At 33.7% G+C, this 13,022-nt stretch overlaps 1 protein-coding gene across 6 annotated transcripts in view; it reads right to left on the reverse strand.

Annotated features, from left to right (window-relative positions):
* LOC145242986 (protocadherin gamma-A11-like) overlaps positions 1 to 13,022 on the reverse strand; it is a 284,216-nt gene that overhangs the window by 63,282 nt on the left and 207,912 nt on the right. The window lies entirely within an intron of this gene.

Raw genomic sequence — 13,022 nt, forward strand, 5'->3', positions numbered from 1 at the left:
TAATTTGTCTAGATTTTGTATATGTTATTATAGAGTCCTGATTTCAAAAGGAAAAAAAAAGTATTTGCGTGCCATCAGCTAGAATTGGAATCAAAAGCAAAACTGTAGCATTCAAAGCTGGTGACGTTACCACTGTACCAACGTGACTCACATATGAACTGATTAAAAATTAAAAATAAGCTAAGATGAATGTACAAAATGTATAACGATTTTTTTTTAAATTTTGACCCATTTTTTGAGCCCTTAAAAACAAATTTAACTTGCTTAAGACCCATAAAAGAACGGCCCGTAAAAAATCTAATCATTTGAGGCCCCTAGTGCTGCTCTGTGACTTTTAGTTTCGGAGGAGATAGAGTTTGAAAATATGGCGACAGACAGATAGGCATATAGCCGTTTATATATTAGATAATGAATTGAAATGAAACTTAGCCAGTGTGGATTTATAACATGTGTTGCATAGAGAGAAATTATATTATGTGTAATGCGAGTTTTAAAGATGGACTTAGTTCTGATGACCTCAGAGGAACATAAAATCTGAACAGTTTAAAAAGATGTGTGGAGAACAGGAGATTTCAATTGAATAGCCACGTTGAAAGAATGGATGAGGATGTTTTGTTTTGTTTTTTTGTTAGGAGATGTAGAACAGTAAAGGAAGCAGGGTCAGGGCACAAAGGAAGGCATGATAAAAAAAAAAAACATGCTGAAGTCAAAGTAGCAAACCTGTGTTGTGGTTAAGACAATAGAGATGCTTGTGAAAAAGTTTTGTTTCCTTGGTGATACCATTGGAGCACAGATTGGAGCAGGTGCTGGTGTGATTGATTGGGATTGATAGATAGAATAATTCAAGAAACTTTTGTTATTACTAACCAGCAGAGCATTACCAGACTAAAGGAAGAGTCCATATCAGAAATGTGTATGGTGTATGAAAAAGAAACCTGGCCAGTGAGAGTTGAGGGTGTGTGTGTTGTTTTGAAGGAAATTATATCAGAATTCTACAATAGATGCCTAATGTTAGTATTACATTTGATAAACCTGGATAATATAGGAAGACTAGCCTGGGTGCCCGGCATTTCCCGGGTGTTTGGAGGTGTGTGTTGAGCCAAAAAAAAAAATGGTAGTAGGTAGGCAGGCTCGAACCTGTACTGTGAAGTAAGAAAAAACGTGAAAAAAAAAAAACGTGACGTCTTTGCTGTTGTGTCCATCACTAAACCGGAAGTGACAAAGGTTTAAATTAAGGTTAGTCAATCGAAAAGAGGGGATGACTTTCAAAAATATCGGCGAAAAAAGGCGACTCCTCCCTGTAGAAAAGTGGCCAGTCAAGGGTGAAAGAATTAATGTTTTTAGCCAATTTTCCGATATTTGTTGTCCGAATGATCAAGCTTCAAAACTATACTGATCTCGTGAAAACCCGTCGCCTCTGTCGAAAGTTTTAGACATACAAACATACATACATACATATATTTAAACAGGTGAGATTTATATTATAGACTCACGGAGGTGCCCGGCATTGACCGGGTGTTTGAAGGTATGTGTTGAGCAAAAAGAAAGTGTAAGTAGGAAGGCAAGCTCGAACCTGTGACACGAAGGTGGAAAAAAAGTGAAAGAAAACCGGACATCTTACCACTACGCCATGACGCGACAGAAAGTGAAAAATTTAGCAATGTTAATCAAAAATCTAACTTGAGTTAAGTGAATGAGTTCACACAGGCGCAGAAATTAAGGCCTGACTTTTTACTGCTTTATTTATTTGTTTCCCAACGATGTTGGGGAAAACCAGCTCCCCCCAAAAAGAGGATCTCTGGCAGTATTCAAATGAATAGCAATTATCTGATATGAAAGGTTTCCCCCACATTAATCAACACTAATTGCCTTCAAGACGTTCCGGGCCAGGAGGTCCTTGTGTTTGCTTCGATCAGTTGCGCTTTTATACGAAAAAGAACAACAAACACTGGAAAGGACGGGACGGCAGGAATTTTTTAAAAGTCGATCAAAATAAAAATAGAGACGATGTCCGTTCGCAAATCGGAGATATTACAATCTAGGGAGTATAAGGAAAGTTCTCCAAAATAGTAATCTTGTCGAGAATCCTCACAAAAAAAAAAAAAAAGAAGCCTTTCTTGGACATACAAAAACGCTCGCAGACGTTTTGCCTTTTATATATATAGATATATAAAGAGAAGGAGATTTTGATCAAAAAATAATATTTACAAAGTAATCACCATTTATCAAAGGCCGGAGGCCACTTTAGGATAATGTTTAATACGTGTACAATAGTCATTGGGACGATAACGTAGTAGTTGTTAGTAGTGGAACAGACTCAGAAAGATCTTGCCATAGATGATAGTGTCGTCTGATTAAATGTCTACGAATGATTTAACAATGGGATTTGAGAGATCACTAATTGTTGTGTCGGCACAAATAATTAACACCGAAAGTAAAGGTATGCAATATTATATTAGGAAGAAAAGTTGTATACATATTTACATGTCTTCAGATATATTTCAGTTGGAGATATTCCGGCAGGTGGTGTGTTGCATGTCTTACTGGAGGCAGCATAGGCATCTTGCCTATTTGGCGATCGTTGCTGAACTCCCCCGGTATTGGTGATTGATAACTTTATGGTGGGATCTTTCTATCGATCCAGTAGATATCTCACTGCTGATGCAATTCTCTATTTATATAAGAGCCAGGTACGTCCAAGGATGGAATACTGTTGCAACATCTGGGCAGGAGCTGCTAGAAAGGACTTGTCCTGCCTTGATAGAGTTCAAAATAGACTTCGTAGCCTTGTAGGAGATGTCCTTTTCTCTTCCTTGCAACCTCTATCTCACAGAAGAGATGTTGCGAGTTTGTCTCTGATGCATCGTTATTTTCATGGAAAGTGTTCGACTGAGCTTCAATCTATGGTCCCCCCCTCGCAAAACTTTCACAAGAAACACTCGTCTAGCTGTAAACACTATCAATAATTCCCCCCACTCTTTATCTGTGCCTAAACCTAAACGTAGATTCCATGAACAAAGCTTTTTTATTAGAACTGCACGCCTGTGGAATTGTCTTCCGTTTTCCTGCTTTCCGGCTGACTACAATATGGTTGTGTTCAAGTCTAACGTAAATAAGTTCTTGATGAGCCGTTCCATATAAGTTATCAAATTTAACAAATTTTCATTACTAATGATTATTATATTGTCCAATTTCTACTGTACACTCTTTAACCCTTATCCTTGAGTGGCCTCTTTGCCTTGATAATGTGTTGATACCTATGAAAAAAAAAGAAGAAAAAGTCCAATGTGAACAAGTTCTAATTGAATCGTCCCCCTAAGTAATCCAAGTTACAAAATTCCCACTGTTTGCTATGCTAAAATCACAATGACTAATGTATACCTATTAACCCTTATCCTTGAGTGGCCTCTGGGCCTTGATAAGTGGTGACACCCATGTAAAAAAAAAAAAAAAAAAATCTCACTCACCCGCCTAGGTTAATTAGTGGGCGTCTCCACAACACTAATGAAGATCAGAGAGTTGGGCCCAGGATGGGACCTTGAGAAACACTAGCTCATCAACCACTACTTTTATAAACCTATCAGAGAGAAATGATTTAATTGAAAGGACAATTTCAGCTATTGCGTAGCTGGTGATCTTGTAAAGTAGTTTGTTATGCCCTACCCTATCAAAAGCCTTTGGCATATCAAGAGCAATTGCCCTCTTAATGACGCCCCTCTTGAGAGATTTGCTAATTCTGTAAGATATTACATCGAAAGAATTAAAGAGAATTCTTGGGTTAGTAGATGTAGAATAGTTTAGGTAGCAGCTTCAGTTAACATGAAAAAGTATGTGAGGAAGTGATAAGGATAGAGTTGGGATAAAGAAGGATAAATAAAGACCTGGTCAATGATAGGTTAGTTTGAGAGTGAATTTTGAAAAGCCAGCCAATGCGTGTAAAACGGATGTTAGACCAAATATAAAGATGATGACCAATCCATCTTGGCATCAAAGGCAATAAAAATGCTGACAAAACAGGAAATAAATCATTGAAGTAAAATCTCCCTACATATACTTCAAACAATATCAAAATAAATTCATCCGAGATGATTGGCACGCGTTTTGGAGCATCTATCCAAAAAAGTAAATTATACCAAATTAAACAAACCCTAGGAGATTGGGAACAGAAATATAAATCAGAAACATCCAGAAAAGAAGAGATTATTTATTCTCTCTTTCGTCTATATACTGCACATACACAAGCCATATATTCGTATCTGAATAATGAAAAAAGAAAAAAAGCATCGAAGAGTGTTCAGCCTGCCAGGCTCCACACACGGTAAAGCATTTGCCGACTGACTGTACTGATCTTTTTACCCAGGAGACAGAAATCCAGCAATATAAATAATAAGAAAAAAAAAGCGTTTCAAAAATTAACATACAAAAATCATATATCAAAGAGAAGCGGGTCAATAGCAAAAAATATAAAGAAACATGGAGGGGGACACGTTTAACCCTTTTAAATGCCTTCTATTATATAAATCTCAATTGTTTGATTGTGTGTGCATTTATGTGTGTGTGTGTATGTGAGTGTGTCCGCTAAAACTTATGACACACGCGACCAACACTGACAAAATTGGTATCGTTTGAAGGCTTAGTCTCTTGGCTGACAAATATCCAAAAATTGGCCAAAAACATTCATTCTTACTTTGCAGGTTCGAGTCTGCCTGCCTATTTTTTTTTTTTTTTTTTTTGCACTCGCGCGAGTACTCTGCTATTTTCAATTTTTTAGGGGGTTTGCTAATTAAAAAAAAAAAAAAAAATTTTAGGGCTTGGTTGCTCATTACCCTCACCATAAAACTTTTCAACACTCGGGCAACGCCAGGTACCCAAACTAATCTATTATAAATCTCAATCGTGTTTGTGTTTGTATGTCCGCTAAAAGCTTTTGTCATCCCCATTGTATAGGCACAAATGCAGTATCGTTAGAAAGCGCAATCTATCTGACACATGAGATCAAAACATTGGAAAAAATCGTCAGTTATTTCGTGTAGAAATATTTTGTTTGATGGGGAAGTTAGATAAACACCTTGCTTTCGATGCGGTTTGCATAAACCGTTGTTATGTTCTCTTGTTTAAAAATGCTACATTTGTGACGTAATAACATCTGTGTTCTCCTGATCGCATCAATAACACGTTCGCTTACTAACTTATTTTATGCGAGTTCGGCATGCGGCATTTGTTTTTTCTTTTTTGCTTCTGGCTGATGGCACCCAATTCCCATTAAAAATTTTTTTTTTATAAGTGAGCAACGCCATCATCTCCCCCCCCCCGTTGTCACAATCCCCCCTCTCGCTGTCACAATTTTTTTATGACTGGGCAACGCCGAGTGCCCTCCACCAGTATCATATAAACTGCAATAATTACTGCATTGGAAGTTGGCGATAGTTCAGTACTCTATGACACGAACCGATAACCTGAATGTCCCAAGTTTGAATCCAGTTTGTTTCACAAATCTCACTTTCACTTAGGATGTTGGCAACCTTCACGTGGTTCTTCTCGGAAGTACCCGATGTTTTTCTAGAAATAATTCTGACTAGAAAAACATTGGGGGCAACCAATGCCAACAGCAAAATCTTCGGATTCATACGATATGATGATTAACAATTTGTAGTAGGTTTTGTCGTAGCATTTGTGTAAAAGACAAAGAGACAAATTTGCATTTTTCAAATTAAGGTCACATCTAATTTATCCCTAAACTAAGGATACTCCCTTCAGAGAACTTCGTCACCTGATTGTGAACAGATCTTCCAGTTGAGCAGATCTTTTTCTTGTTCAAGAATATTGTTTTTTCTTTGAACCATGCGTATTATGTCTTGGAGAATTCTTTATTTCTGAAAATGGATTTCCCTTAAATTAAATCTGTATTATGGAACTAAGAAATTATTACGCATTTCTTTCATTTCTGGGTTACAAGATTAATTTGAATGAAAAAAAAAATTTCCTAAGCAATTTTGAATTAAGGTGTTACATTACTAGGGCTATAACAAGAGAATATTCTTTTCATTGTTTTGACTCTTGAGTATATATCCGACTCAGTTAATGAAAACCACTCTACTCTATCTAAAAAGCATAAGGTATTAACTGATATATACTCGAGAGTCAAAATAATGAAAAGAATATTCTCTTTTCATAGTCCTAGATATTACACACATACACAAGTTTGGAAGTATATCAGCCAGTGGTATACCAATAAATTGACATTCTGAATATCTAGTTAAGCCTAAAAACATGAATTTGAAAATATGAAGAATTTACGGATAAAAGCTTTCACGGAAACGTCTGGATTATACATGAAATAACCCACAAAGAGTTGATACCATTTTTTTTTTATCATTAACATGGAGTTCACTGCTATTCAAGGTCTGGAGGCCAATCTGAGATAAAGGCTCACCATTGTTAAGTAGATGGCAAAAACAATATGATCAGTAAAGGTAGAACTTGGGTAAGGCTGAATTATTTAAGAGGACGGATCAACAACTTATTTACATTAGACTTGAAAATGTTATAGTTAGCAGGGAAACAGCCAAAGTTATTGTGTACCACAGCTGGACAGTTCTAGGAAAGAAACTCTGCACATGATATTTTCATTTCGTTTTGAGCATAGACAGAGAGTGAGGGAAGAGATCATAGTCTGAAGCTCAGTCGAGTACCAGCAAGTCAAGTAACAGCAGAGCAGAGACAGGCTTGTAACATAGAGGAAGTACAGGGTGGAGCAGTAAAATTGTTGCCTCAGAAAAGACGACATGATTTCATTTCCCTTTGAAGAAAACCGGTTTTCTTTTTTTTGTTTCAGACCATCTACTAGTTGGCCAGTTATGTACAAATGCCAAGAGCGATAGGAGCCTTCTGTCATGTCTGAAAGAAACAATGCCCAACAAGAAACATCCGAGATGTGCCACTGTACAACTCATGCTCTCTACTGATTCAAGTTATGACAACAGGACCATTGCCAGCACCCTCAAAATACACCGCTGGATTGCCATGAATAGCAGGGACGTGCCCAGGGTGATGAAAACAAAGTTTCCGGCCACAATTATGGTCTTCGGTGTTGTTTCAAGTGAGAGCCACATCATGCACCCTCACATCTTCGAGGTCGACTTGAAAATCAACACCAAAATGTACCTGGATGTGCTGAAGAATGCAATCAGGTGGCTATTGGCAGAACCTGGGTGTGACAACAGAACTCAGCACCGGCCAACAAGTCCAAAGAGATTTTGTACTCTTTCTTCACTGGCTCCCCTCCTCCTCTTCTGACGTGAACCCGCTGGACTATTCATTTAGTCATATGTCGAGAACATCACCAACAGGACTTCACACAACACCAAAGCCAGCCTGATCGCTGCCATCCACAGAGTATTGTGGAAAAGGCATGCTCCCAGTTCTGGACCTGTATCAAGGTGGTGATTGAGGTTGAAGGCAGCTATATTGAATAGATGTTAGCTCTACTACATGATCAACTTATCTGAATTAATTTTTTCAATAAAAGTTTTAAAATAAAGCTGTAGTGTTGTTTTCTTTAGGGCGATACTTTGGGGAGGGAGGAGGGGGCGAAAATGTACTTGCCCTCTAAATTCCAAAAACAGTTTTGTACTCTGTCGAAACAGGAAGGGATATTCTTAGGAACTCCATCTCCAATGTGGCAGCAATGCTCCGTCTTGGGACATATTTGAATCTTGCACAAGTAGAGGATTGCAAAAGGTTGAGATGCCATAAAACAAAACACAGGTGGAAATATATTGTCGAGAAGAACATAAAGAAAAATAATTCAAAGTTCTAATATATATATATATATATATTAAATAGGATTGTAAAAATTTTGCCTTAGTTTTCTCTTACATTATATTATACTAGCTGGCCGCACAACATTGCTCGGTCATAAAATATGTTTAAATATGACTGGCAGGGACACCCGACGTTGCCCAGGATTGAATAAGGATCAGCAGATGTTCCACACTTCCAATATTTTATTGTCACTGAAAGCGGTGAAATTGCTCCTTTTTCAATCAATTTGATCGATTGCCTGCTCTAGTTGAGGAGCGACCACAATGTACTGGGAGAAAGCTTCAAATGCCTCCTTGCAGTGACTTATTTCACAATATATTGTAGGCAACATTGCACTGTAGAGAAACTACTGTTGATTTTATAAAGTTATTTTTTATATAATGGCTTGAATTAAAGTTTAAAATGCAAGAATAAGTTTATTTGCCTCCTTTTACTTTTACCCTCATCTTCGAGTTGTTGTGTCACAAGGTAAATAAACAAATAAATAAATAATAAATAAATAAACAATAAATAAATAAATAAACAATAAATAAATAAACAATAAATAATTAAACCCCAAATAATAAATAAACCCCAAATAATAAATAAACCCCAAATAATAAATAAACAAATAATAAATAAACAAATAATAAATAAACAAATAAATAAACAAATAAATAAACAAATAAATAAATAAACAAACAATAAATAAACAATAAATAAACAATAAATAAATAAACCCCAAATAATAAATAAACCCCAAATAATAAATAAACCCCAAATAATAAATAAACCCCAAATAATAAATAAACAAATAAATAAACAAATAAATAAACAAATAAATAAACAAATAAATAAATAAACAATAAATAAATAAACAATAAATAAATAAACAATAAATAAATAAACAATAAATAAATAAACAATAAATAAATAAACCCCAAATAATAAATAAACCCCAAATAATAAATAAACCCCAAATAATAAATAAACCCCAAATAATAAATAAACCCCAAATAATAAATAAACAAATAATAAACAAATAATAAATAAACAAATAAATAAATAAATAATAAATAAACAATAAATAAATAAACAATAAATAAATAAACAATAAATAAATAAACAATGAATAAACAATAAATAAATAAACAATAAATAAATAATAAATAAATAAACAATAAATGAACAACAAATAATAAATAAACAAATAATAAATAAACAAATAAATAAATAATAAATAAACAAACAATAAATAAATAATAAATAAATAAATAAATAATAAATAAATAAACAATAAATAAATAAACAATAAATAAATAAACCCCAAATAATAAATAAACAAATAATAAATAAACAAATAATAAATAAACAAATAATAAATAAACAAACAAATAAATAAATAATAAATAAACAAACAATAAATAAATAAACAATAAATAAATAAACAATAAATAAATAAACAATAAATAAACAACAAATAATAAACAAATAATAAATAAATAATAAACAAACAAATAATAAATAAACAAATAAATAAACATAATAAATAAATAATAAATAAATAAACAAATAACAAATAAATAAATAAACAAGTAAACAAATAATAAATAAAATAAATAAGCAAATAATGAATAAATAAACAAATAAATAAAACAGATAAATAAATAAATAAAATAAATAAATAAATAAATAAAATAAATAAATAAATAAATAAAATAAATAAATGCATAAATTGCTCATCTCAAAAGGATGCCAATAATAAAAATCAAGTATAATGGTTTATTTGTGCTTTAAGCAGAAACATTTATCTCGAACATGACCCTATCTTATCAAAGAACCAACTTGATTGGATATGCCGGACCCTTCTGCTTGTGCGGTGATAAAACTTCTAAAAATACACTTGTGATGTTAGGCTGTATCAGAGGGTTAACTTTGGTAAAAATCAGACCGTTCCTTATTTAATGGATTTCTTTGATTATCGATTATTATTACTTATCAGAGACATTCCAATAGAAAACCGAAGAACATCTCCAGACACAAAGTACAATTGTGTGAAATTTCTAAAAAAATATGCCCAACAGTTTTGGAGTTCATAGGGAACTAACTCACTCACACACATACAATGTGCCTTTTATATATAAGTAAGGATATTTTGATTCATGCAGATTTCATATTTATTATTATATAGCCAATTCTATATCTATTATTACATATTATATTGTACCTAATATATGCTAGTGATTTCAAAAGTTTTAAAAATATAACTTGGGTGCCACCAGCTAAAATCGAAACCAAAACATATAGTACCCCATCCTTAGTTGTTACCGTTTGAGCTATTGTCAGATAGATAAGAAATAGCTAAAAATAAATCCACTTTAACATATTACTAGGATTTCAGGCAGGCGTTGCCCGGGTGTTTAGAGGTATATGTTGAGCAAAAAAAAAAAAAAAAGAAAAGCGGTCAATTTTTTAAAACTTTGACCCCTATAATATCCCTTTAACATTTATTGTTTAGGGCTCAAATCAAGTTATTAAGTTAGATCCATGTTCAAGGAATCTATATCTAAAATTTCAAGTGTTTAGACTCAAAATTGTCGGAGGAGTTTGGTAGAGTTTTCAAAGGTCAAATCGTTGAACTTTGACCCCTTAATCACCAAATTTCTGGCCGAAAATGGATTACAAAGATTTTTCCAAATCTCAGTACTCTGTATATCAAATTTCGAGTCTGTAGACTTAAAATTGACAGAGTTATTGCGTAAGGAAATGTACAAAGACACACACACACGTTCACTTTCATAGTATATAGATTATATTTGCGCATGCGTACAAATAACATGATTAGTCGACTAAAGTCTGTCAAGTTTCATTTTTGTTCAAGTTTTGATTTCCTATTTTTTCAGACTAAAAACCCAGAAAACAACGGTCTACAAAAAATATAATTACGTGATTCTCCTTACAACGCTCTGCGATCTTACAGCTAAGAGGAAATGCACTTTGAGCAAAGTGAAAACAGACAGACAGACAGACAGACAGACAGACAGACAGACAGACATAGTGAGTTTTCTAAATTAGATTTCAATACATATTCGATTAATAGTAAAATAAAAAAATCTATATTTTTTCAAATATTCTTTACTTATTCACCCCAAACAATACATTGCCATTGAGATGTAAAGGGTTACTGTGATTAGGGACAATATTTATGGAAGGCAACCCAAGTGGAGTTTTGCAGGAAGATATTTGTTCACATTATATTCAAATTCTTGCACGCCAGCATAATCGGGGAAACAAGGATCAAGGAGGGGATTCCAAGGGCAAGCTGCTCGAAGAAAAAAGCTATCAGAGTAGAAATTTTCACCGGCATCTGTAGACCTCTATAGTGAAAGGGTTGTCTCGTCTTGTTTTACGGCATATCGCCCTTTTTGGAGTTATTTAAGGCTGAATCCAGTAATTTTGGAGACGTTTATAATTTTCAAGTTCTTTATAGCTTCAAATATTTTTGGTGAAAGGGTGGGATTTTGCAGCTAGTCGGGTGGGTTATAGTGGGTGGGATATTACGAGAAGGCGTACGAGTTAAATAAATTTGTCGGATCACATTACAAGTACCTTTAAAACAAGCTCGGGGATGGAACACTGGCGATAGGACAGGGGTTAGAATTTGGCAGACAGTGTGCGACGTATTAGGTTAGAAAATGCATGTTCGTCCTAGTTACTTACATGCGAGAAACACAAGCACGCAAGATCTTGTCTGATAGCTTTATTTAATAGCGACAATGATGACGGTTAGAGTACATGTTTTTTGCAAAATATTTCTAGAGAAACGTGTTCCTTGCTTTCTTCGTTGTTTTTTTTTTCTTTTTTTTTTTTGTATCTTTTGTTGTATTTGTTTATCTCCAAATTAAAAAGAAATGTATTTTTGCATCTGGTCTAAGCGTAAAAAAAAAAAAATTATTAAATAGAAAAAAAGATGAAAAAAAAAAAAAATTAAGAGAGTTTTGAAAGTGGCTGTAGAAATTTACACTCAGACATAAAATCAATATGTTTTCTTCACTGTTGTGTGAGTAGAAAACACAGATTTTCAGGTTCTTTTATTTGTTTTTACCTTCCAGTTCTCCAGAGTAAATAATTTTTTTTTCATTCTCAGATTTCCTCTCATTTCTTCATCATCATCTATATATTAATACGATAGTGCGTGTGTGTGTTATTTTGTGTTTCGCTTACATCGTTTTTCTTCCGAGTGACTGTCGTTTAATTGTTATGACCTTCCATTTCTTGTAACAAATAATTTTACCAAGATTTCTTCATAAGTTTTGGTTTCGATTATAGCCGAAGAAACTCAAGTTATATATATATATATCTATAATATAAAGCTGAATGTCTGTGTGTGTGTCTGGTCACGAATAGGCTCCTATATGGTTAACTATTATAGAAAACTCATCACATATAATGATAGAAGATGTATCGAGACACAGGAATGGGTATGTCTGATCTGACATAATGATGATTCATTAAAATTGTGGGGTCTGCGTACGCGCCTTGTCCACAAAGTATGGAAATAAAAAATTAAAAAAAAAAAACGTTTACAAGTGTTTTTGATATAGATGTACATAAGAATACTTTGATAAGTATGTTTTAACTTAAATAGGGATGCTATAATAAAATTGTGGGGTCTGCGTTCACGCCTGGCCTCCATAGAATGGAAATAGGCACAAACTTTAATAAAGACTTTTCATATCTATTTGCGTAAGTATACTTTGATAATTATGTTTTAGTTTGAAGAAATATGGTATAATAAAATTATGGAGTGTTCGTTTATCACATCGCTTTCTAGAGACCACTGGCCGTGGCCCAGTGTGATTTTCGAATCAAGTTTCGCTTTTTTTTTTATATCGAAAAACGAATGCAACACGTGCCGATCCGAAAATGTCGAATAATTAACGGTTCAAAGTCGGGCAAATTAAATAGAGAGGCGACCACTGTTGTTAAGTCATAGATATTATCATTTAGACGTGATATAAAAAGTTTTAAAAATGAGCGACGGCCTCGAGAATCCGGCGGAAAAAAGCCTTTCTCAGACATACACAAAAAGCGAACATACATACATACATACACACATTTTCGCTTTTATATATATGGATAGATAGATGAAAAATTAAATTATTTGGATAAAAGTAAGCAATCTCAGTTAAGCAGGATTTATTCCTAATTAAACGATG

Source organism: Euprymna scolopes, chromosome 21 (genome assembly GCF_053919585.1).
Source record: "Euprymna scolopes isolate OS-2025 chromosome 21, ASM5391958v1, whole genome shotgun sequence".
NCBI classification, from domain to species: Eukaryota; Metazoa; Mollusca; class Cephalopoda; order Sepiida; family Sepiolidae; genus Euprymna; species Euprymna scolopes.